Consider the following 26,673-nt stretch of genomic DNA (forward strand, 5'->3'; position numbering starts at 1 on the left):
GCAGACAGTTAGATCTCTTACAGTTAGATGGCTGGCTGTAGCCCAGTCTAGTTTGCTCTATTTCTGTCTTGAACAACTGTTTCTTAATCATTCATTATTTACAATAAAGGGAGGGTTTTGCTTACTAGAATATACTGAGCACAGAAATCACAAGTGTTCAGGTGTTGAAAGCAGTGTTTCTGCACTGACCTGGAAGATCAGAGGATGCTTATACCAATAACCTATGGCGAACTGCTGGCAGCCCTCCTGCGAGGCACCGTGGATCACAGAAGCTGATTCTGTGTGTGTGGGAGGAAGAAAGGAGCACAGAAAATTTACAACAGGAAAAGTTCTTTCTGACAGCTTTGAGATTTACATACCTCAGCACTGCTGCAATGGGCATTTCTGGTGCACAGCAAATAGCTGGCTGTGAGTTTCAGTGTGATTTGAGCATTTTTAAGTAAGCCAAAAGCATTGGAAGCACAACCAGCCAAAGTATCTATGTGTTTTAGATAACAGATATGCTTAATTAATTAATGAATATTGTTGTTTTTATAGCTTCCTAACTCTTGCACCCTGCTGTGTGTCTCCTGACTACATGGTGCCATCCTCTTTGGAGAGAACCCACCCAGAGCTGCCTCTCATCCAACCTGTAGACAGGTAATGATAACTCCAGCCCTACCTGAGACAGATGTGAATGCAGAGCAGTTCAGCAGGAATCCACCCCTGCATGCTCAAATCAACAGAGAAAGAGATTTATTCTTTTGTTAGAAGCATCTAATACTTATTACTAGTGATGAGAGTCTGTGGTGTTTATGAGAGCCAGCTCAGTGAAGGACATGGTTTCTTTGTACCACGTTTGTATCCCCTTGGACCTTTCAGTAGTTGGTGGCTATCGGGAAATCTGCACTTCACAGAATCACACAGAATGACAGAATGACCCGGGTTGGAAGGGACCTCAAGGATCATGTAGTTCCAACCCCCCTGCCTAGCAGGGCCACCAAACATACACCTGTACTAGATCAGGTTGCCCAGGGCCCTGTCCAACCTGGTCTTGAACACCTCCAAGGATGGGGCATCCACAACCTCACTGGGCAGCCTGTTCCAGGACCTAACCACCCTTCTAGTAATCACTTAACACAAAGCATCTCGTTTGCTAGATAGAATTCTTCAGCTAATAGTAGAAAGCTGTGAGAAAGCCCATGGTGAGTCCCATGTTGAAATTACTCTCCCAACCACTGGAACAGGTTGCTCAGCTTCTAAAGGCTGCTTTACCACATCTTTCTGTGGTGGTGCATTTTGTACTTTGTACTTGTTTGCCCATGACCTTGAGGAGGCAGTGAGATGCTCTGAGCAATGAGTATTGCTGAATCTCTCACTTGCAAATCTAGTCTGAAGCCAGCTCAGACTGACAGAAGTTGCACCCCAGGAGAATAATAAATTGCTTGCATAAACAAAGATGATGTAAACTGGTGATGTCAGGGGAGCTCTTTCCTAAAGCTGTCCTGGGTTCACTGATTCAGTCTTTTCTTTGCTTTCATCTTATAAAAAGGTCTAAGGAATGAACTGCCTTCCCTCAGCCTCAGCTGTGATCCAGCAACAAAACTGGGGTACAGGGCTGGGCTGCATCAGTTCAGTACCTACCCATATAACCTAGCATAATATGCAGAATACTGATAGTAATATCACAAAGGCCTCATTGTATATTAACTGCATATCTGTCTTTCAGTGTAAATCGTTGACTCGATCAGAAAATAGAGAGAGCCATAATTGTTTTATTTCAAAACTTCAACAATTGCATTTGTTTGTAGAGAGATTTGATTACCCATGCAACCATTATGAAATATATCTGTACTGACAAAGGTAGTTGCTATTGAGCATAGCCCTTTTTCATACAGATTTTTCCATAATAGTTGCCTTAAAGCCATTTGATCTGAAAGTCCTTAGCAATAATAATCAGTAATCTCTTTGGAGAACTTTGTAACTGTACTTATTTGACAGTCTAAAGCTTCTTAATCATTGAGAATGAACAGGAGTTGGACTTGATAGTTCTGGTGGATCCCTTCCAGTCTGGAAATTCTACCATTTCAGATATTAGCCAACAACCATAAAACCAAACCACTATTTGTGAGGCAGGACTACGGCAGGGACTGAGCATTGCATTGCTGCAAGAGTTGCCCTCATTTTATTTGTAGCACTTCATGCACCATGAATTAGAAACAACCTAATTTTGGTTTTAATCAGTCGCATTGCTGCCTGTTGACTCGTCTGTTCTTCAAATACCATTTGACGTTACTCATGGCATTTAACCCATGTGATGCACAGTGCTGTTTGGTTCTTACTTATTTATAAGAGTACCTGGTTTGCTCCTGGCAAATCTTCCCCAGTCTTTTCTTGTTGTTGAGTCTTCTCAATGGCGACATGTTTTTACAGAGGAGTGACTTGCACTGAAGGCTTGTTTCCCCCCAGATCTTTTCCTCCATTTCAGGTCTCAGCAGGGTTACATCCCAGCCAGCTCCTTCCTTAACGTCTGTGTGCAATTCAAAGGTTTTCTAGTCGGTGTCTCTGTGGCAGAGGGTTTTATGGCAGTAATTATCTCGGGATGAATATTTGGTTGGGTTGAAAGGCCTCAATTACGGGCCTTTTGATTTTGTGGTTTTCATAAAATTTCTGTGTGTGAATCATAGGCTGCTCTTTGATTTTGTTTTCCAAACTTCTCATTATTTAAAAAGTGGGAGCTTTGATCTAAATAAGATTGTTACAGGTTCTCTGTGGGATTCCAGTTCAGGATTCAGTAATAAAGTTGAGGGAAGAGTTAATTGCTTGGGCTCAATCCCACACCATTGTTCTGTCCCCTGACTCAATAACCAAAATCTTTAAGCTGAGATAGCTGATGGGAACAGTTGCATTCATACGAGGTGAATAATCTCCAAGAGAGCTTTTCACATCCGCTGTGGTGCATCTTCAGGATGTAACTGAGTGTAGCTTTACTGCAGCCAATTGAAACTGCTGAGGATTTGCCCAAAGATTCCTTGTGTACCATTCCCTCACTACATTCATTCATAGTAAGTTATTCAAAGGGAATGAAGTGAAAGGGGTTGTGGTGGAAGGGAAGGGAAAGGAAAATGGAAAGGGAAGGGAATTCATATTTGCTTTGAATCTTTGTAGAAAAGGGTTGGATTCTTTCCTGCAACTTTGGCAGTTTCTGATTCAGCTCTGGCAGTAATTATTCAATGTGAAGATGGATTCTGTCTGAGAGAGAGAAAAAAAATACACATAATTCCCAGGGAGTCTTGACAGGCTGTGCAATTAAACTGATCTCTGACATCTCTGGACAGTGTGAAACAATGGAAATGAAGTTCGTATTTGATATAAACTCTTAAGGGTCGCAGTGTTTCTGCATCTATCCCACATTTGCAGGAGCTTATCTTTTAGAAAGATACCTGATGTAGATTTAGAGCCTTATTTAAAATCACAGCTTCTGCTATAAGTAAATAAATGCTGTATTTCCAACTTGAATCAGCCTGGCTTCAGCTCCTCAGCATTCATCAGAGTGCAGCCAAGGGCATCTCTGTGTGTTGGATCCAACTGAGGGATGCTGGGCATTGGCCAGGTCCCATCCATGCAGGGCTGGACAGCTCTGGTCTGGTGGATCTTTACCGCTCACCCCACACCCCAGGGCCCACTGGCTCCCTGCCCATGTGCCATGGGCACAGTGGGGTGTGGAAGCCCCCTGCTGAAGCACTGCATTTCAGAGGATCATAGAATTGCCTGGATTGAAAAGGACTATTATGATCGTCTAGTTTCAACCCCCCACCATATGCAGTGCCACTAACTACCAGACCAGGCTGCCCAGAACCACATCCATCCTTTTTTAATTCTCCCCACTTAGATGTGCCTTCAGGAAGGCATCATTTTACCCACATCAGCCTGAGCGCTGAGCTGAGATTTTCATTCTGGTCGTTATTCGGCTTCTGAAAGTCATTTCTTTACTTCATACAGCAGTGATTCTTTCAGTAAAGACTCTCATCAAAAAGCCTTGCGTGATATCAGCTGTGTTATCTACCCAAAGCAGGAAAGTCTAGACTAGGCTACATTTAGAACACATCCCATGCTGCTAATTGATAGAAAGTAATCCCTGTAGCCTGTCCTTAGCAGTACATTCTGATGGTCTTTCTAGACATAATGAATTATGTGACCTGTTATCTTTCTAATGGGTATCAGTGTTTAAAATGGAAGCTCAATTCAGCTTTCAATACAAGTTAATACCTCTTACATTATGTACTGGAAATAATTCGTAACTTCTGATCCACAAGCCTGTATTTCTGTTGAGAGATGTTTGTTGGATTTCATAGTCCAGGGAGAGTCTTCTCTTGTGTAAAGCTCAGCTGGAGTGGGCAGGTCAGCAGATGAAAGCTGAAAAAAATATTTCATTTTGATAAGAAAATGCAGTTTATTTGGACTGATTTGTTTGTCTGTTTGTTTTTTTCATAGCAGTGCATCTGATTCTCTTATGACTGAGACTGTCTCGTTTAGGATTGCAGCTCAGTCAGGTGAGGATACCAAAACCAAATGGGTAGCCCGGCAGTCCATTGTTCCTGTGAGCACCTGACCACCATGTGAATACATGGCATGGAATTTTTGCTTGCTAATTGCATATTTATTTATCTGTATTTATTTATTTTGTGGGGGAAGGTTGGGAATCCACAGATAACATTTGGTTTTCTGAATGTAATGACTTTAGAGAAGTCCTGTTTTCTTGTTGTTCCCCTTTGTGGCCTCTTTCTCTCTCCCCCCATTTCCTTCAGCAGCTGGGATGGAGACTCAGGCTTAAACCCTATTACACCTTGAGTTGCTGACTCAGTAAATCAGAATAGACTTTGGCAACATCTGCTTGTGATCCTGTAACCAGATCAAGAGACTTTGAGCCAGTACTGGGATATGAAGTGAAGGTCGGGAGCACAAGGCATTAGCCAATACTATTCTCATCATCTCCAGAAGTTTTCTCTGAAGTGGTTTATCCATACTCCAAACTGCACCAAGCCAAAAAGGGAGTGCTAGCTTTAAGGCATACATGGTATATATTTAATAAAAGAAAGCTTTCAAGAGAGGAATGTATGAGATAATGCAATCCAAGAGCAAGAGTAACTCATGCTTCAACAAGTAATAAGCATTTCAGTGTCTGTAGCTGATAGCCTGCCCCTACTTGTCCATGCTAATTATCTCCCGCTAGGAGAATGTTCAGCTCCTAGTGATCAAGAGATTCAGTGCTTAAATGAAAAACTCCTTAGCTGCCAGCTCGTACATTTCCAAATATATGTGACTTAGTGAGTCAGCATGTAGACATGTCTATTGAGGCTGGGGAACAGTCTCCAGTTGGATAGCACAAGTGTGACAAAGAAGAAAAAAACAGACTAAGAACAAGACACGTATCAAACCTCAGAGCCAAACCATCATGATGTGTGATAATATCTTTGTCATTTGGCATCCTGAAGTAAAAAAAATGCCAAGGCAGATTTTGTAACCTACACCAGACAAGGCTTTTCTAAAGAAAGACGCACACATACTAAGAACAGCGTAGGTTGATTGTCCAAGGGCAACAGCGTAAGGGGCTTGCTTCTCATGGTCTCCCACAGTATAATTTTCTGTCTGCGTTAAGTATGTTCAATGCCTGTATCCAGTACATCTTCTAGTGCAGCTGAAAAGACGTTGCTTTTTGAGTCTCAGTTGACATCCAGGCATTATGCCGTGTGTAGCCATAAACTCCTCCACGCGGATTATACATCTTAACTGCTAAAAGCTTTTGTTAAGAGGGGAAAAACATGTTCCTGAGCTAGTGGAAAGAACGAAGGTGAAAAGCATTTCCTGCTTCTATAAAATACACGTTTGAAAATATAATATTTCATTACAATGGTCATTTGGAAGCTGCAGCTGGGTTTTTTGCAATCCGGTGTTGGAAACTCTTAGGGTGGAGACAGCACAGCCTCTGGGACAGCCTGCTTCTCTGACCTTATGAGGAATGGCTTTGGTACTGGCATGCTATGGCATTTGACTCTAGTTATTTGTAATCATGAGATAAATGTAGGAACAGTGGCCTTTGACACTCCTGTTTCTGTGAGAAGATGTGGCCCTCCACCATCTGTCTTTGGAGGCAGTGCTTTGTCACTGGACGGCTCCCTGTTTTGGGACAGGATTTATCCAACCTCTTCTGGTGGACCTATTCCATCTAATAGTAAGTATTTCTGGAAGGTAAAGCAAGTAGTTGGCTGGACCCTTGGTGAAGACAGCAGACAGGAATTCTTGCTTTGTAGTATTTCACAAGGGGTCTTACCTGGAGGGTGCTCTGCTGCTGCCTGTTTGATGCGTCCATTGAGTATGGTGGGATAAAAGAGTAGCTGAGTTTTAGTGTAAGATGGAGCTTCTGCAATCTAGTCTGTGTCTAAATTCCAGGAGCTTTCCTAAGGACTTTGCCATTGCAGAGTGGGGATTTAAAGGCTGTAAACACACGTTTCCCATGGGTTACCTGCTATGAGTTTCAGTCTTGGCCATGGACAACATCACTGTCTGATCTGCACTGGGGATAGCAGTAGACAATTTTGAGGTGTTTTTCTCCCCTCCCATGCTGCAGTGGAATAACAAAGAACCAAAACTGTGCTCAATGTGTGTTTTAACTTTAAATGTTGAAAACAGCTGAATAGCAGCAAAAGCACGCTCTGCAGTAGCAGTATGTAGAGCCTTAAGTGGTTGGCATGCAGTCATCTGATGTTTCACTAGGGCTTCTCACACACTCCAACTTCAGCACTTGTTTAACTGCTTGGCTGACCAAAGCCAAGAACTCTGAATACTGAATAATCAAGTCTCATGTTGGTACCTGTTTGTGTATATTATTGATGCTGGATGCCTGGAAGTAATCTGAGCTCTGTTGCTGAATCCCTGGGGGTTGATTTCTCCCCTTCTTTCTCTTTCTTTCTTTTTTTAGAATTTATCCTAATGGATTATATACAAATATCAGCATCTATTTGTTGGTGGAAATACGGGAGGTAGAAATTCAGAGTTTCTTTGCTTGTTGATACTGACCTCTTCTGTGGCCTTAGCAGTAGCATGAATGCAAAACGTGGCAGAAATATTAACGCCTACAAGTCGTTAGGCTTTATGGCCGTTGATTAAGAAATCTTTGTAATACAAAGGATCTCAATGTGATGATATAGTTTGAAGACTTTTGTTGTTTACATGCTGACATTAAAATAATAAATTCATTTTCTAACCCGAAGAAAAACTGTCAAAAAAAGTCCAAATGTTTGCCAAAAAGTAATATCCATGTTTATGATGGATCTTATCTGTAAGGATTAAACAGGTTGGAAATGGGGACTGCTTGAAAAACTCCCTGCCATAGAAATGTGGTCATAAATGTACAATTTTCATTATAAAGCACGTAAGGAATGAACAGCAGATTCTGAAGACGTGTACTCAGGAATGGCCTCAACCTCTTACAGTGGGTGGGACTGTTCCCATGAATGGAGGCTGTGAGGCTGGATCCCCAGTAAATACTTGATTTAGTGGGATAATATTCTGAGTGCTTTGAAATGTGATTCAGGTTACTCTAAAACATACTTGTAATTCACCTGAAATGTTTGCTGTTCCCAGGTTGTCTTTCTCTATCGGTTGTATTTGATACATAGCAGACAACAATGCTGTGTGGAACACAAGTATTTCTCACTCATTTTGAGCTCCTTCAGGTTAAATAACCACAATGATATTTAGGTGAAATTCAGAGCTATGCCAGAAACAATGATATGTAGATCTTATTTTTGTGTCTTTTCCAGGTTTTGAAACAGGTGTGTAGTGCCTGGTCACCCCCATGGAGCTCCTGCCTCCTTCTGGGCTATCACTGCACCTGCTCTAGTTTGGACAGCTTCATTCAGAATCTGCTGTTGTCTGTTCCATGTTGGACTCGTGGCTGCTGCATCAGCACAGACACGGGTGATTGGATCTTCCTTGCCTCCTTCGCTCCCGCTTCTCCCAGGATTGTGCTGCCTAGTCCAGACCTTTGACTATTCTGTGCAGAGGCAGCTTCAGCAACAGAGATGGGTGATGAGTTGTGCAGCCATGAAGGCAGAGCTAAAGGCAAACGGGAGTCAGCCAGGCATGTGCTCACAAGACTTTGGTGGTACTTCTTTAGACCCATCACTGTTGTATCTGTCAGTTGGAGTCAGCTCTCTTAGACCCTCCCAAAAGTTGCAGCATGTTTGTTAATGAGTGGATATATGCTCTAGAGAGACGTTTGTGCTATGCAATTCGTCATTCACCGAGGACCTTGTTTCTGCAGGTACATCTCCTAAATGGTGCACTTGGCATCAGGAATAGTCTTGCTGAAGCATCTCATCAGTGCACATACATATTTATGGGTGATAATAACATATTTTCATGAACTAGTTGCTGCTTGGCTTTCTAAAAATATGTTTAAGAAACTGCTTCTGTACCAATCCATGTTATGATAGTCAACTCTTCACTTCTTCAAAACATATATTTAAATTTCCATCTAAAGCATATTGGCTCTACAGTGAGCTCCTTAAGGGTTGGCATTGCACTGTTAATGCCCAGCCAGCACTTCTGTATGTGTGCATGTGATGATTGTACTTGGGATCAGATGGTGCTGCTTTTGATTGAACCTGAGCTTTGTGTATTTCAAGCAGAATTCTCACTATGAGGGACAGGGGGAGGGTGCAGCATCAGGCCCTTTATCATAGAATTATAGAATGGCCTGGGTTGAAAAGGACCTCAAAGATCATCTAGTTTCAACCCCCTGCTATGTGCAGGGTCGCCAACCAGCAGACCAGGCTGCCCAGAGCCACATCCAGCCTGGCCTTGAATGCCTGCAGGGATGGGGCATCCACAGCCTCCTTGGGCGACCTGTGCCAGTGCGTCACCACCTCTTTCCTACAGATACCTCCAAAGATTTATTTTATTTTGGCTATAATGGTGAAAACAAATTCACAACTCATGTGGGTTAAAGATCTCGTCACACAAATTTAAGTACAAAGTGCATTTTACATTCAAGCTGTGAACCCTTGGAAATAGGAGCTTATGAGGACATTGCAGACAGAGAGTTTAGCATTGCAGCAGAGTCGATACCAGAATGGTTGGCTAAAATAATCTTGTTTTTAAGGTAACAATTTGGATCTGTTTTTACACAAAAATGTCTTGAAAATAGAGGGAAAGCATTTCTTAGGAAGACTCATAAATGTGCTTTCAAAATGCTATTAAGATTTAAGGCATAATGCAGAACCTATAAATCTACCCTGCATTCTTTCACTGGGAATGAGTGACATTTATGAAAACTAGGGATTATAAATCAAGAACCTAAATAAGGGTGTTGGTTTTTTTTGACATGTAAATATAGATTATACATTAGCTGAGCCCTGCCTTACCGGCCTTGTGTTTCCACCAGGGGCAAACAAAGTGAGCATTATTCTCCTGAGCACCAGTTTTACATTGTAAAAGCCAGTTAGCAAAAATGTGGTGAAGTACTGCTGCTAGGGGAAAATGGTCCATGATTTGGGAGGGCGAACTTTCTGCTGTCTTGCTCGGTCCTGCTTTTTCATCTTCCCATTCATTCACCTGCTGTGTTGGACTGTGTGTTTTCATGGCTTTAACCATGCCAAGCTGCCCTTCAAAACAGTGAAGGAAATGCTGACAGCTTTCCATTGCCCTACTGCAAATATATATAACCATTTGGCCTCATCCTAATTTGTGTTTCATGTTGTATCCTGTCCCCACCCCATAATTCTTGGGTAAAATTTGGTGCAGCAATGCCCTCCAGCCCCCAGCCCCTATCTGCAGGCTGGGCTCATGGCAGCAGCAGTTTGCTCAGCCTTATCTGCCCGACTCTTCTATATTTGAACAAGGAGGGTTCTTGTTAGCTGAACTTTTATATAAAACATCACTTGCTTGGATGGCTGACTTGTAAAGAAAGGGCATCTATCACTTCTGTGCGGCATTTCAAAGAAGAAGGCATTTAATAACACGGTAAGACAAAGAAGGGAGTCTGTCTCAATGCACAACTGGCTGGCTAATGATTAACTAACTTCTAGTACTCAATTGGTTTGTGGCAGAAAAAAACAGCACCGAGGCGTTGCTCAGCATTGTGCTGAGGAGCTTGTTGCACTGAAGAGGTACCAGAAATGCATAGCTATGATACTTTTAAGTGCTTATGTATTTAAATGCCTTGCTAGGCCAAGCTATAGGAAACCACACACAGTACCTTTACACCTGCTGTGGTTTATGAAAGCAGCAATGCTCAGCCTGCATCTTACCAAATAGTCATGATCCTGAAAATGGTTCAGCAAAGCCCCGTTGCCATTGGAACTGCTGCATGGCTCTGGCCTGCTTACATTTTGGCCTAAATTTCTTAAAAGGTGTTTGAACTTTGGTGAACCCAAAAAGCCTGCGCTGAGGACACGGGGCTGTGATTATTAAACACTTTTTCAATGTCTCTAACAGCTTTCACCCAAAGACCTCAGGACACTTGAATGCACTCATGATTAACTGCACTCTCTGCACTCTGTCCCAGTAGAAAACACCTGGGAAAGCCATGTCAGCTCTGAATATACTTTCCCAACATGAGGACACAGTGGAGTGGGACCTGGACCAAAATCTAGTTTAAAATACTTCACGCACCGAAGCGGTTCTGCTTTCCAGCTCTGCATTTTGAGTGGCCCTTTTCTTCACTGTGATTTAAATCGTTAAAACCACTTCCAAACTCCAGACAAAACACAGATACAGTGCAGCTCACTACCAAATTATACGCTGAGAAAAAATACGGGTGCATGATTTGAAGACATGACTTGCCATGTTTTCCTTTCCTGTTGCAAGACTTTAGAGGAGGAGAAGAAGGAAAGAAACTTTCCTACTGCAACACACCATGTAGAAAAATGTACTGAGCTCTACCCCAGTGTTAGGATGACAGCAATTAGGTAGATGTCATCCATAGTCATAAAATCATAGAATGGCCTGGGTTGAAAAGGACCACAATGCTCATCTGTTTTCAACCCCCCTGATACGTGCAGGGTCCAACCAGCAGACCAGGCTGCCCAGAGCCACATCCAGGCTGGCCTTGAATGCCTGCAGGGATGGGGCATCCACAGCCTCCTTGGGCAACCTGTTCCAGTGCATCACTATCTTCTGAGTGAAGTATAGAGCTGGCGCTGGGCACAGTGCTCATGTTTGCTCTGGGGATGCACATGGTTTGGTGGTGGCACTTGGTAGGTGAGGGTGATGGCTGGACTTTGATGATCTTGAAGGTCTTTTCCAACCAAAATGCTTCTATAGTTTTATGAGTCTATAAAGAGGCCCTTGCCAACCTCTTGAAAAAGAGCTGCATCAGTCACTCCACACCACACGTGGTGTTTGTTTAGGTACTGATGGCTTTCTTTTCAAAACCTGCAGCTGGTTTTGCTGTCTATGGGACAAGATTTTGTTTGTTTGAGTATCTCTGAAAGCAACTGTCAGCGCTGATGCTTGAAAGTTTACTTCGTTCTTTCAGTATTTAGGACACAACTAAGCATAAAACCACAGAGCTGCACAGCCAGAGTTCTCTGCCAGCTCTCTTACGTGACTGGGATTTTACAGTGATATCACACCTAGGTGTGACTGACGATTCATAAAGACCCAGAAGTTAGAGGTGGAAAAGATTGTTAGGTCACCAGCTCTATTTCCCTGCCAGGGTGGGATATGCTGCAGCTGTTTCTGCTCTGAGGCTCACAGAGGTGATGTGCCAGTGCTGTTTGTCATTAATTATTGTCCTTGAGATCTCAGGGGTATCTCCTGTGGTTCTGAGCACCGTCTTCCTACAGCAGTGAGAGTCCCATTGCTCAGTTCTTCCCAGACATCACCATTTGAAACATGATCTCCTGTGATCTCTTGTCCAGAAGACTGGAGGACAATAAAGCACATGGGTTAATTTGCTATATACACACGGCTGATGAGAGCTGGACAGCAAGCTGTACCCACCCTATGTGATATCTCAGCCTCTCTTTGCCTATTTATAAACCAGGGAACCTTTTGCAATAGGGAAGTTCATTCACAGTCAAGTGTTCTCTTCCCCTCCTTAGTAGCTGAGTGTTACACAGTCACTGGAATCTCTTATGTTTTCTGCAAAGGATGTTTGTTTCAGGCTATTCAGTACTAGCTAGATTTTACATTTTCTTTTTACTTGTAGAAGTAGGTACATTGTGTATATATGCATAAATATTTGTTTCTTATAATTGCAAGAATGAAATTCTTTTACTATTAATTCTTAATACATCTGACACAAAGAAACTAGAATTAAAGCAAATAGTATTTCCCTTCTTACTACAGTGTGAAATCCTGTTTGCTCTCTGACTGCACATCAAATGTTGACATTCACTAGCAGATATGCCACTTCCATGCCAGGGTTTCATTCTTGGAACATGAGATCAGGCTGATTCTGTGAAAATAAATATGAAAGAAAACACGCTCAGTGAAGTGCTCAGCTCATAAAGGCGCAGTGCTAAGAAATCTGGGCAGCCACCTCCACCCCCTCTGAGCTCGCTCAGCTCGTACTTCCTAAGATGTGCATTACAGTTGCATTTTTTGCAGGTAGCCAAAACAGCTCCATTTCTGTTTAGCTGTACAACTTCAGTGCCCAGTTCCCCCCAACCCAGTGCCATGTTTTGAACGAGCTCTTTTGTAGATACTGCAAGTATTAGTTCTGTGATTATCTTTCAGCTGCTTCTATTTCATAATATCCTGGCACTTCCTCAGTTTGCTTTGTTACAAACCTTGAGACTTGTGTTTTGGGAAAGTGTTTTTTTCCTTCTCTTTGTCAGCTTCCTTAAGTTTCAGACATGACCCTACAACAAGACCCAGCACACTGTGAGCCTGCTCTTTCTGCACAGTGGCACACGATTTCCTTGTCTCATATTTGGAAGGTTTGTCTATAGGACTTAGGTCATAGAATCCTTAGAGTTGGAAGAGAATTCTAAAGGTCATCTAGTCCAACCCCCCTGCATTGTACAGGGACAAGCACAGCTAGATCCAGTTACCCAGGACCCAATCCAGCCTCACTTTGGAAGTCTTCAAGGACAGAGAATCAACCACAGCTCTGGGCAACCTGTGCCTCACCACGCTCACTGTAAAAGAAGAAGCTACTGCACTAATACAAAACTCACAGCATTTCTTTTGGGCTGACAGTCTTGGCTATGGAGCACCACTTGGTTCTACTCAAGGAAAGCCATCACCAAATTCAGTCTTTGGCTGTAGGTGGGGACAGCAGCAGCCAAGTTCATTCAGCCTTTGTTCTTACCTTTGAACACATCCAGTCTGACAAAACAGACCCATTTTCTACTGTCCTTTTCTTCCGTCCAGACCCTGCCCAAAAAAGTATAATAATATCAATACTGTCTGTATTAGGCATATATGGATCTGCTCCATCCTTTCTCTGCATATATAAAAAACTCAGACCTACCCTTCTCTGCAGGCAGTCCCTTCTTCGTTTGGTGATACTCTGAGCACTGTGTGAACTTGCTCCTTTCAGGATCAAGGCTGAAGAAAGACCAGATGAAAACAGGTAACTGTCTGAAGGAAGAAAGAGGAGAAATTCTCTTCCTTGGGATTGCATTTAAAGCTGAATAGGGAGTCCTGGGTTGAAAGGTTAGAAAGAGAAGTTATTTTTGTTTCTGGTGGAGTTCTTGTCGGAGGGAAGTGTTGAAACGAGAGAGCTTTGGGGTTAAGAAAGTTTCTATGATCAAGTATGTGGTAGCTGAGAATTTGCTTTAAATAATTTCAGTATAACTAGTGAGCAGGGAAATGAATTTCCTTTCACAGCAATGTGGTGGAAAGGCAAAATGTTGGGTTACACCTCAGACAAAAGGAAAGGTAAACGCTTTGCATTAAATTCCTTGTGCATTTCCTAGTTTTACAGACAACTCGGAATTTATAGCATAGATGCAGTGGTTGGAAGTACACGCTCACCTTGCCTGACCTCCCTCACAACAGCAGCCCTTGAATCTGACCCTTTCTGCATCAAGCACCTCTCTTTGTTTGAGATATTAGATCTAGTCTTGACTGGGGGACTGCAAATAAAGGGAATCCATCACATCCATAGGTAGCTGTGTTTAAATCACTAAGATAAGCCTGTATCTCTAAGGCTTTTCCCAAGGACAAGACAGCGACAAGAATTTGCAGTAGAGGCCAGCGCTTACAGGAGGGTGAACATCTGCAGGTCCAGACATTCTGCTCACAAAGCTCCAAAATAGGGAAAGCACAAAGCATTGTTTGTGGTGCCACACAATGTAAATGTAACATTGTTATGGAGAGGGCTTGCTCGGAAACTTGTTCTTCACAAAGTTACTTACAAAGGACTTCAATGGAGTAAGTTGGTTTTCATGGCTGACAGGTGGGAGATAAGACAAAATTAATCAAGAGCAAATTAAAAACAATATGCATGAACTTTTAGGGGGAACCCATTTCAATAGCAGTAGACATTACGCATTTTGCTTTTCGCATTACTGAAGCAGCATAGTTCTTATCAAAGCCTGAACAAACTGGGTGACTTGAACCATGCAATGGCTGCGTATTCTGTTCATATAGATCTTTGGTTATGTTCTAACATGTTGAGGAATTTTCTTGCCTTTCTGCATTTTCTTTTCTCTCCTTTTTAAACCTGTATTGAAAGCCCCCCAAATCCTTACATTTTTTGCTTAATTCCTCTTCTGTCTCCCACTCTGCTAAGTACAGACCTTTGCCACACATCAATCAAAGCATAAAGCCTAGAGACAAAACACCTTGCCCATGCAGCTGCTGGGTGCAGCTGGGTGGCAGAGCCTTGCATGGCAGAATCAAGGCACTGCCCAGACCTCAGCTGGTGCCCATCACCCTAATTACTCCATCTTCATTGCATTTCACTGGGAAGGCTTTCAGCAACACATGTGCTCATTCTGTGGAATAAGCCCTGACTGACTCACTCAGAAATAACAATAGGATTTCCTCTGAGGGGAATGTGTGTAAAAATGCCCTTTCAGTGACTCTACCACCTTTGGATACCTGCTTTCAATTCATATTCCAACAGTGTGAACTTGTGTATTTCCCATACTGTTTTTCTTCGTCTTCTGTTTGTTGTTCTATCAGTGACATCTGTGAAGTTTAAACCATCTGACTTTACAGTCAATTCAGTTCCACAATCTCTCATTGGATTTTACCTGAATTAACTTTCCCACTGATAGTTCTTTAGCTCCTTTGTCTTGTGCTGTTTTTCTAATTACAGCCATCCAGGAGAGATTTTGTGGTGTTTAAGATGACTGAGGTAACCCCTAGGTTATATTGTTCCAAGTGTTTCTGCGTTCATCCAGACCACTCGAGCGCTACCTTTGCTTTCATACAACAGAAAGAGCTGTTGCATGTTTTTAGTGCATCTCAGGACAGAATGGCGGCTATTGTTCCTAAATGATTGCACAGGCATCTGAAAGCTATTCTGGTTAATTTAACTACAAAGGTATAATGAGTCCACCAAAAATGTAGAAACCTTGCTTAGACTCAGGAAAATGTCTTTCAAGGCTAATGAGAGTCCCTGTGCTTCTCAGCAAACTACCCAAACAAGTACTCTGGTGTGGGTTCCCCCCCTCATAGAAGCCTCTTAAAAGGAGAGTGAGTGGGTCACTACCAGGTCAAGAGCCTGTGGTTATGAATATTACCTTTCATTCACTGAAATCAGTCATCACACAGCCCTGCATGATGCTGTGTACAGCCTTGTGTCACCAGTCCTCCAACATGAGGTAAGGTGTTTATGGGTGGCAGCATTGAGTGCATGGCCTGAAGTTGTATGCAGTGCAATAATTCACCTCTTCCATCCAAAACTTGGTGAAAAAATGATACAGAACAACTCTGTTAAAGGAGTAGGATGTATGTTTTTCATTGCGTTAAGGGCAGTTCCATCTAGTAGTTATTTAAATGCAGTTGACCCATACGTTGTGAATAAAATGACATTTTAAAAAGCTACTAAATGCTTTGCATTAAGAAAGTACAGCTACCTATCATCATTAGAATACTTAGGCCTGAGATGTTAAAAAGAAAAAGAAAAGGCAGAAGAGAAAGAGATGAAATCTTCCAAACGCATTTCATGAAGACCAAGGTAGCCATGAGGAAAAGATTAATACTATTCATTAGTCTATTGTAATACATCCATAACAATTATTTTAGTCCTGTCATGGTTTTGTAATTTTGCTATCAGTATCAGTATTCCACATCATAACATCATGTAAAGTATGGATACTTCTATTGAATGTGCAGTCCACAGAAGAAGACTACATATCCCAGAGAACAACAGGGTTAATGATAAGTCACGGGACCAGGACGCTGTATAATCTCGTTCCCAGGCTGGAGTGCCCTCCTTCTTCTCTCGAACTTCTCGGAGAGGGGGAAGTGTTCCAGCCGTGTCGCCTAGAGTTCACAGTAGGCCTCTCGGTTTTCGGGGACTCTCTCTCTCTGTTTCGTTCAATTTGTTAGCCTCAATTATATTATATTGTGTTATCTTGTATTTCGGTATCATATTTAGTAAAATAAGTTTTTCCTCCTTAGATTGTCGCTGTTTTATCCCACTCCCTTTTCTCCCCTCCTTTCCGGGCCCCGGGAGGGGGCCCACGGGGTGGCTTCCCCTGTCACGGGCATAGGTAAATCTAAGTAACCCGTGACAAGTCCTTATTAAGAAATAATATCTAAGGGTACACGAAATACCAAAGTTCACCCTTCTTACACTTACTGTGATTAGTGCATCGAGTTAGCAGCCTAGTATCATGAATATAGACACAGAGGTTATAAGCACCTGATAGCCACCTATACAAACTTAATTTAGTCCATGAAGCTCTTGTTAATCTATTACAATTATCAGAATGGTAGTGCAAATAAGAGTTTTTAGGGGTCCTCTATGTAACATCCCAGTACATTAAAAGCCCTCATTCTTGTGTCTAAGCTGCTGCTTGGAATTATCAGACCTGGAAATGAATACAGTTTTTCTTGCAGAATAACAAGCACGTGCCCTTCAGAGCTGTACACTTCAAGGAAACTATTGTACCAAAAATAAGATTCCTAGCTCAGCCAGTTATGAGAGGAAAAAAACCTTTAGATTACTCTCCTAGGGAAACTTAGGAGCAGTGTTCTTCCAGGTCAGGAGCATGCTGGTAGGTATCAATACTTATCAGTGCTCTTTTCTCTGGGCTATTCAAACAGATATAACTTTTAAAGCTACTCAGTAAAGATGGAACTTACTTCACCAGCCATTAACTATTTAAAAGCTAGAAATCCATTTCAAACAAACCACCTATCCTAAGCAAAGAGGTGGACACCAGGTGGCAATTCTTCCCACCTATTTATAGAGGGCTGTCTGAAGACAGGGTGGGTACTAAAGTGCTCGTTAATCTCTCTTCATGCATGAGAAGCAGAACTTACCATGCTGTTAGGCAGAGCATAGAAAATATGAGGTAAAATGTTTACTTTCCCAGAGCAATTAGGTGCTAGTGAGGTCCTGCCTGGTTTTGGGCACTGCTTCTAAAGGAACTGGCTAGTTTGGCAAGTGCTGGCCTATCCAGCGCATGATGATATTTGTAACGCTATAATGTGATGGAAAGTACAGCAATAGTAGCAGGGTGAAAATGACTTTAGCTACAGTAAATGAGAACTAGTTCAAATGCAGCAGCCATAGATGCAGAAACAAAGGAAAGAAGAAAAAAACTGCTTACCTTTGGAAAGACTGGGATAAGCAGAAATCTCCAGGGAGATATCCTTGCCTCCGCTGCCAACACACTTCCTCTGGGAAGGGGTGGATCCTGGCTCCAGCCCTTCCAGTCACTCAGCTGCATTGCATACACCTGAGCTCCCCTGGGTTGGCCCTGCCTTCCCACCAGGTGCTCTATCACTGCTTCAGGCCGTGACTCAGCATTTCCACTACAATATTAAAACCACCTGACTCCTAGAATTAGAATAATCGTGGAATCATAGAATCCTTAGAGTTGTAACAGAGCTACATTTAGTCCAGCTCCCCTTGCAATGAACAGGGACACCACATCTAGATCAGTTTGCCCAGAGAATTTTAGTTATAGCTAGTTATAGCTCATGCTGAGAATTCAGAACCAAATAATGCTCAACCTACATCTACTTCATGCTAGATGTGTTTGGGCCTGTTTTTCTAGGTCTTGCTCTGACCACCTGTTCTCTTTTGATTAGTCAACACAACATTAGTAGTTACTATTGAAGCAAAATAAAGTTAAATTTGATGTTTTCCAAAGGGCTATGGGAACTATGGACTCATCACCCAGGAAGACTCACCAGACACATGTCAGCTGTGGTCACAAACTGCATGGAAGCATTTTTGGACATTTTCTTTTAGTTGTCTTAATTCTATGCATCATGAGGTGCTTAATAAGATGCTGCGTGTAACGCTTAAGTGAGTTGCTTCTACTTTACAAGTGCAATTACCCAAAGACAAGCCAGGTTTTGTGTGGATTTCTGCTGGGACGCGGCAGGTGGTAGTGTGGTCAGTGCCAACTATGACGGGGCTGCCCGACTGGAAAGAGAAGCGGAGGTGAAAAATGTTACCACATCTCTGGGTCACCTTTCCCCCTCCAGAGCCTCCCACCCGAAGGGAAGTCTTGCTTGTCAAAGACTCTCATTGTGCCCCCAGTCAACCTAAGTAACATAAAATGTTCAGTGTGGGTGGGCAGTTAAAGCTAAAGCAAACACCCTGCATTGCCAAGCAATGGGGTTCTTTTAAGCAGGAGGCAAGATGCATTTCAACAGATGCTGTTTGAAAGAAATAACCACAAAGATATAGGAAACACCTGCAAGCCTTTGTTGTGTGAGTCTCTACTGTGGGGCCCAGCAGGATTGCAAAACCCACCTGTACCTCTTCCGCAAAATCATTGCAATAAAATCCATAAAGCAGGAAAAAAAACGAGACTGTTGATTGGGCATGCTTTGTTTGTGGAAATGAGCTCGGGTTCACATGATTGCTACTGTAAATGTGTACAAAAATTTCATCTCTAATATTCATGGAGAACAGTGGAATACAGGAAGGGCCTGAAGGGTTGGTTGTCCCCTCCAGAGTGTGGTATGCCTGCACTCACTTAGGAAAATATCACATTAGTTCTAGCTAATGTCATCAAATCCCCATAAAAAGCATCACAGCAACAATCTGAAGTCATGGCAGTAGTACAGCTTGGAGCTGTGGTGGTCTTGAACTACATAATATGTTTGTAATGTCAAAGGCGTTTTCCTGGACTCTAGCTGCAGGTTCTAGCATGTATTTGTGTTTGACAAGCACACATAGCCTGTCTCTGCCCTGATCTAAGCAAACTGGAAGTCATGTAACTAGGACTGGTATGGGAGCAACTCTAAGAGATAAAAGGTTGAGAGTGTGAGGTAGGATTGGAATAAGGCTATATCTGCCTGCAAAAATACTATGCATTCATGCAACTTTACTCTCCCCGCCAAAAATATAAAACTTTATAGGATGTATGAAAAAAAAAATCACTTCCCTGCATCAACTGGAACTGATCTGCATCTTTATAGGCTTCAACAAATAGCTGGTGGAAAGATCCCTGTTGGATGAACCCCAGCATGTGGCTCTTGTCAAAACTTACTGCACAGATTTCATCGTCATGAGACATTGATCTGTTTCCTGTGTCTGCTTGCAGTCAGATCTATTTACTTTGGTCTTTAAATAACCTATTGCTGCACTTGAGAGGTTTTTCTTAGTCCTGTAGAAGTGAAAGGTGACTGGAGTTCTGACTCACATGTTGTAAGTTAGCTGTTTTTTTTTCAATATTCCCATTGTGGTTTATTTTTAGAGAGTATGACCCAGAAAATATCTGGCTTTACTTTTGTAGAGCTCTCAGCAATGGACAGCAGCGAACCCATCCTTTCAATACTGAACTGAACAGGTTTGATCTAGAAGCAATTGCAGTGTAATAAATGGGGAACCCCAGGATGCCATCTTTACAAGTTTGTTTCTTGTGTAAATCTTCTACTCTTTTACATTCGTTTTCTCAACAAAAGAAAGGCTTCCTCCATTACTGGAATAATATATGAAAAGTAGAGAAGAGTCCATCTAGGTCTGAAGGAATGCTTATAAATCCCGTGCTTTTGGTAGGATATAAAAATCTAAAGATCAAACACCTGAGCATTTGAAGTTTTCTTCCTTGAATTGTCAAAAGTCACATATGAATGTATCTTGATCTTTCTTTGTAAGAATAAGAAAAGACAAGGTATATACCCTTCTCTTCTAGGGCATGGCTCTGAGTCCCACATCATCATCTGGACAACTATTTCAGTGTCCTACAGGAGTGAGATATCTTTGCAAAGTTTGTTCTCTCAGCTGAACTTTCCACTGCTGTTATATTGCAGAAAGAAGAGATGGGCAGTGCTATGCATCTGTATCCTTTAAAATACCACTAAATTTGCTGTCCAGAGGCTCATCTCTTTGATGGCAGAGAAGAAATAAATGCCCCACTTGAAATGATCTCTTCTTGATCTCCCTTCTGAGAGTACCGGTATCATTGCAGTTGCAACAAGGCGAATCAGGAGAGAATAATAATTCTAAAAGCATGATGTATCCTAATCTGAGACTGCAGTTCAGTTCCGTGTCTGCTTTGGCATCCTCCAAAGTGGGCACGGTGGTGATGGCTGATGGCTGAACTGATGATCTTAGAGGTCTTTTCCAACCTTTTATGATTCAGTGATTCTCTGATCTTATTTAGAGGAAATAACAGTATTAAAGTATTTCTTTCCATCTTTATTTCAGGCATTGTTCTCAAAATGTAGTCTGTAGCATGATAAAGATCTTTGCTGTCGGGGAGAAGAAAGAGTTACATGAATACTTTGCTTTCCTTAAGGAGCACCATTCCTGAAAGTTTAATAGTTGTACCGCTTTAAGCAGAATGGACTTTGGCCTGCAGAAAATGACAGGCTTGGGTTCATTATGCTATTGATAAACAGAGAAACTACTTAAAAAGTTTTCAAAATTCTTTTCATCTGACAGGTAGCTGATAAATCTTGGATTAATGGATCATTATACAGGATAGCCCTGCAGGCTAAGATTCTGCTCCTTTCCTACTGGCAAGTTGCAGCATGGTGAAGGTATGCAAGTGCCAAAAGCATCTCTTCTATCTTGATTGGTGTCACTCAGCAAAGTGCTGGAATACCAAGCAACCAAAACAAGGCCTGTCGCCACCAAAAGCCTGTCATGCTGGCACTGAGAACTACAACAATAAAAAAGAAACATTGTAATTAACTTCACACTGGGCTTTGTTCTATGTGGTGGAGGTCTTATTTCTAATACTGTCTGGATACCACTGGAAATCATGCATGGAGGTGCTTGCCTTTTTCCCTATCAGCAATAGCTCTCTTCTTTCAAGGATGACAGACCAGTATCATTCTAGGGTGTACTGAGCTCGTGCCAGCAGTATTTCTCCTTTATGGATCAAATAGCAGGAATTGGAATGAACCTTCCTCAAATTCTCTTTCAGGATCTCCTCCAGGCAAAACTTTGAGGTTTGCATAACTCTGAAAAGTAATCTGACATTACTTTGGCGATGAAAAAGATGCCTCTTATTTTTGCCAAGCAAAAATGTATTTCTTCTTAGCAACATTTTTCATTGCTCGCATGTCATTTCTTTCTTTTCATTCCCTCTCCCCTCTTTTGTTTATTTTTCCCCTCTTGCTGTGGTTTTTCCTTCTTTTAAGGGCATTTCTACATATACTGTTTTGGGCATGCTGAGATGAGAGTGATATATCAGAGTGTGTGAATTTGATGTGGTCAAGAAAAACCATTTTACTCTGTGTTCTGAATGTGTCGCTGAGAATTGAAAGATGATACGAATAAATGGAAAGAATGATTTTCCTTCATTTCTTGAAGTCCTCCAAAAAAAATCCTTAAGGACTACCCGAAAAAAATAAATAAATATGTCCCTTTGTAATTAATAAAGAGAAATGTGTTTTTAATATAACACCACCAGAATAAAAGTAAAGCAGCTATCATCTTCATTTTTGATCAAGGCAAAGAATTTCTGTGATGCTTTTCATTTTCTCATAAGAAATATTAAGCTCAGTTTGGAGACGACTGCAGCCACAGGGATGTCAAGAGGCATTTCTTTCTGCCATTAGAACTTCATAACAGCAGCTTAGCTCAGAATCTCCAACATCCTTTGGGTGGTTTCTGGAAACAGTTTATGTCTCAAGTGTGGATACTGCTTTGCTCCCCCCCCTAATTAAGATGTGTGTATGTCTGCTCGGTAGCTTCTCAAAGCAGTTCTTGTGGGTTCTTGGGAAATTCCTGAATATAGCAAGCCCTATAGCGATCATCTCAAATTCTTGATGATTTTCTGTGTTTTGAAACATCACAGATGTGCCCTGCCTTTAAGTCCAAGATGCCCATGAATTGATTGTTCTCCCCTGATTCAAGCTTTTATCTTCTTGAGGAAGAAGAACGAGAAAACCACTGAGCTGCACATTATGGATTTAAATCAAGAAGTGTCAGAGGGGCCAAGCAAAGAGAGGTGCTGCTAAGACAGGTTAGAAGAAGGTCAGGCTGGCTCACATCGATCACTAGTTACAGCTTTAACCATGCAGAGGAAAATCACTAAGGCACAACAGCAGCAATGCACAGCTTTCATCACAACTTTGTCAGCTCTGCGGGTGATGGAGTACAGGTTGTGAGTGAGTCCTTGATGTTAACTACGGTAATGCCCCATGGAGTTAAAGTTAATAATAAAGAGGGGAACAGGAGAACATGGTGTTGTACAAAAGGGGCAGGCTGAAGTGATTTATTGGCAGGGCTGAATTTTTCATTATGATGTAATGGGGAAAAGTTTTTTAAACACCAATAATTTTTCGTTTTTCCGAGTCTTCTATGGCTAGAGATGAGTGCTTTGCAGAAGGAAGGGTATGCAGGGGATGTTCTTGCCTTACACTGCATAATTATTCCGTAGTGAAAAGTACCTGTTCTATTCTGTGTGCTCTCATCAAGCATTTACTCTCTAATCCTTCTCATAAATTAAACAGACTATGCTCACTTAGTGCTCCTCAGAGTTTCCTGCTGCTTGATGTCATTGTGCTTAACTCATCCATTACATCAGGGTTAATCCTGGCTTGTTTCACTTTATTGCTACCCTTACTTAATTTTCTTGATTGTTGTGGTATACAGGTATTTATTTAGAACACTAACATCAAGACAACACTGAAAAAAAAGAGAACCTCTGATAATAGGAGCAGAAGAGTAATTTCACTCTGTTCTCTCAGTAAATCACATTCATAAAGAGAAACTGTAAGGAGGAAAGAATTCACTCTACATTAGGTCACTTTTAAGGACAAAACAGAATCTGGAAACAGATCTCAGTACATCATAGATGCAAAGCATTCCACTCCACACAAAGTGATACATGATGAGGGCCTGTCTATACAATCACATTTCAACCAAATAAAATTGACAAAGAAGATTTACATAGAGTCGTCTACCATTATAACTCTTCTGCTCATAGCAACGTTAACTGAATTAAAGATATCACTTAAAAACAAAAGAACTTCCTTATTTTCCCAGCTTGACAAACCCAAGGATGTGCAGCTGTTTCCCCTTTTTGAGAAGGTACATTGATTTCTGCTGGTGTGTAGGAACTTCCAGCTTAATCTTTGGATTTAAATGATCCTCTTTGCAGAAGCTGTTGGTTTTACTAATGGGTGTTTTACTTGTTACGCATTTTGTCACTTAATAAAGTGAAACAGACCAGAGGAGCCATTCTGTCACCTATGTAGCATCACTGCACCTGAGCTTGCAGTTGGTCTGCTGGAGAACCTGTGTTATCATTTGCCGCTTCTCAGCTGGGCTTCTTCATTTGAATGGCTAAAAGCCTCACGCTAAATAAGTTGATTTTATGGGGTTATAAAATTCTGTCCCAGTAAAATAGACTAATTGTTACATCTCTTCTAGGCCATGACTGCTAATAAAATTATTGTAGCTGTTTGGATTAAGGGGAACATTGTTTATAATTGCAGCATGTGAGGATTTTTCAGCTGGAAGGATTGTTCACTGTTGTGCCTTCACACAACAATAAATGAGAAAGGATATATCAATTAAACACATCAGCAACATTGCTGGGAGAGATAAGACCTAAAATGGTAAAATAATATCCCTCTATTCAGAATTCCCAAAGGAATTCCCACCACTCTCAGATTCAGAGTATTTGCCTTGGGCCAACATGGCCTCAGCTAATCTTGCACTAATTGAAACATGCCTTTGACATCACCTCCTCACTGACTGGTTGCATTGTGTCTGCTTGTTCTCTCTCCCTATTTTTTTTCAGACTAAAAGATTACTCCCCCAGCAGTATTAAACCAAAACTAAACATGAGTTCAATTTTCACACTAGTGATTTTCCTGAGCAAGTTAAGTGAGCGAGGTAAAAGTCAGTGCTTTGGTGTTTGGTGGACCTCAGTGACTTCTGGTGTCACTCCAGGTTTGGGAAGCCAACTTTGCTGCTGCTTTGCTTTCAACATAATTGTTTCCATCAGGAAAATATGGGCTTTACAGGCTTCTAAATCCAAATTCTAACATTTTATTCTCTCACCACATGTAAATGAATATATGAATTATGGAAAATTAAAATTATTTTCTTGGGGTAGTTTAGAGAACGTAACACATCCATCACACTGCTGTTTATAAACACAGGGAGAAAAGTGACTGTCTCAGTTAAGACAGCCAGCTGACGATGTGGCTCACAAGACATAAAGCACTTCCCTCATAATGTTTGCATTTGTGGGGATACTTCTTTTTCTTACGCTTTGTCACGCATTGATTTTGAATGACTGATCTCTTGCACAACAGCCCGTGTGGCTGTGATACAGCTGGCAGGCAACCCAAGGCATTCATTAATTTTTAAATAAATAAGTTAAAGTAACAGTGATTGAAAGGACGGCTGTATTAAACATGATATAAATAACCTGACTTACGTAAAGATGGTTATAATGCAAACTTGAATTCACCTAGGGTCTGTAACACCTCATCCGTTATCTTTTCTTGAATTGGCAGAAGAGGATTCTTTCGTCCTTGAGGTCACTTGTTCATTTCCTACAACCATAAAGAACAGGACAGCATGTTACTGTATATACATGCAGATATCCTGGATAACACGAGATCAGTTTCAACACTGAGTTAATTTTTTTTTTTCATTTCGTGAAGCAGGTGGTATCTCCACTAAATGCCTGTATGAATTCACGAATTCACAGCTGATGTAAGTCAGCAAATCTCCATTGTCTCCTAGCTAGGTGTAGAATAACTTCAGCAAGTGCCAGGGTCCTCAGATGAAACCATCATACCCTTTCTATGCAGAAATTTCACACATACTTATCTTGAACAACTTAAAGTGCTTGGGTTTTTACACTAGCCATGTCAGATGAAGTAGAAATATATATTTTATATTCATATGTATTAATACAAGTGCTATTCCAACCATACTACTCATCCCAGGAGCTGAAGTAATCCAAGTCCTCCTGGGAGAAACCAAAGTCTGAGTGCACCTCCCACTCTTAACTTTGGAGCAAGGTGCAAGGATTTAGTACAGATTTATTGTGGCAGCAAGACTAAGTCCACCTATTTAATACCAGAGTTAGTTTCCCTTGTTGTAAAATGAAAACACAGAGCCTTTCTCTGTGCATCATTGGATGGAGTATAACCTCTCTTGATTAGGCAGTGTATAACTGCAAGACATCTGTACCTGTATCAGGTTATGCTGTTGGTCCCTCTGCTTCCTCTGCTACTGTTCATGCTGTGATTTAAAGGCTCTCCACTCTGTGACTTCTTTGGGTGCTTGTTAGATTGATGTCAGAGTTCATTTCAGGTTGAGATTTTTTGTTGTTGTTTAAGGGATTACAGTGCTGAATTCCCACTGCACTGAAATGAAGTAGATGGGAAAGTAACATTTCCAGATCAAGAGGGATTTTTGTGATTCAGCTGAAGGGTATCAGTCTAACTAAAAACTTCCAGTATAGGGTCTGTTGATGTATTTACATGTGATGTTTATTGATCAGATTGATGTTTATAGATCAGATTCTGCTCTCAGTGTCATCAGGAGGTGATAAAACTTTCACTGACATCAATGCACAGTTAGTACAGCTTTTGGGAAGAAGTGATAAGTTCCCTTGAGTCCCATAGTGCCTTTCCCAGCACCCAGCACTTACTTTCTGTAAAGGTTATTTCCTCTCTCCTCTCCTCTCCTCCATGTTTCCATGCAGGTCCTGGGGCCCTTGAGGATGCTGCATCAAAATGCGGCAGGCAAATAAAATCCCTTCCCTTAATCCCTGTAGCTCAGCAATGAAGTTTTGTTTCAGGCACCTGGAAGGCAAGAACAGGTGTTGTCATTTTTCTTCAGCACATTTGTTTGTTCCCCACTCTCCATCCCCCCAGTGTTATTAATAACTAGAATGGAAGACTTTCTTCCTTGCATTCTGATTTCTTTCAGAGCTTCATAAAGGTATAAAGGTCCCAAATTACGTAGTGTTTCAGTGGGGACTGTTGTCTCTTCTGTGAAGGCGGCACTGGGGACAAATAAAAGCAATTGCAGGAAGCATAAGATCGGACATGCAGGCAGATGGGAGACCAGATGGCAGTCTTCTTTAAAGTTGTCATGGGTAAAAGGGG

The 26,673-nt window shown here is 41.6% G+C and overlaps 2 long non-coding RNA genes across 4 annotated transcripts; one reads left to right on the forward strand and one right to left on the reverse strand.

Moving 5' to 3' along the window:
• On the forward strand, positions 1-10,458 carry LOC116653600 (uncharacterized). The gene is made up of 3 exons (XR_014948794.1): positions 1-439; positions 538-639; positions 7,803-10,458. It is a non-coding gene; the product is annotated as an uncharacterized LOC116653600 (long non-coding RNA).
• Positions 1,739-26,367, reverse strand: LOC107316198 (uncharacterized). 3 transcript variants are annotated; one of them, XR_014948792.1, is made up of 7 exons: positions 26,214-26,367; positions 24,987-25,104; positions 13,466-13,542; positions 13,304-13,368; positions 12,332-12,445; positions 4,249-4,395; positions 1,739-3,231 (listed from the first exon to the last, which is right to left on the reverse strand). It is a non-coding gene; the product is annotated as an uncharacterized LOC107316198 (long non-coding RNA). The 3 variants fall into 3 exon arrangements; XR_014948793.1 differs by lacking the exons at positions 24,987-25,104; positions 26,214-26,367 and adding an exon at positions 17,730-17,863; XR_014948791.1 differs by lacking the exons at positions 24,987-25,104; positions 26,214-26,367 and adding an exon at positions 14,202-14,302 and having other exon boundaries at positions 4,256-4,395.
• Between the last annotated feature and the right edge of the window lie 306 nt (positions 26,368-26,673).

This window comes from Coturnix japonica, chromosome 8, assembly GCF_054131305.1.
Source record: "Coturnix japonica strain WE chromosome 8, WE-NBRP24, whole genome shotgun sequence".
Lineage (NCBI taxonomy): Eukaryota > Metazoa > Chordata > Aves > Galliformes > Phasianidae > Coturnix > Coturnix japonica.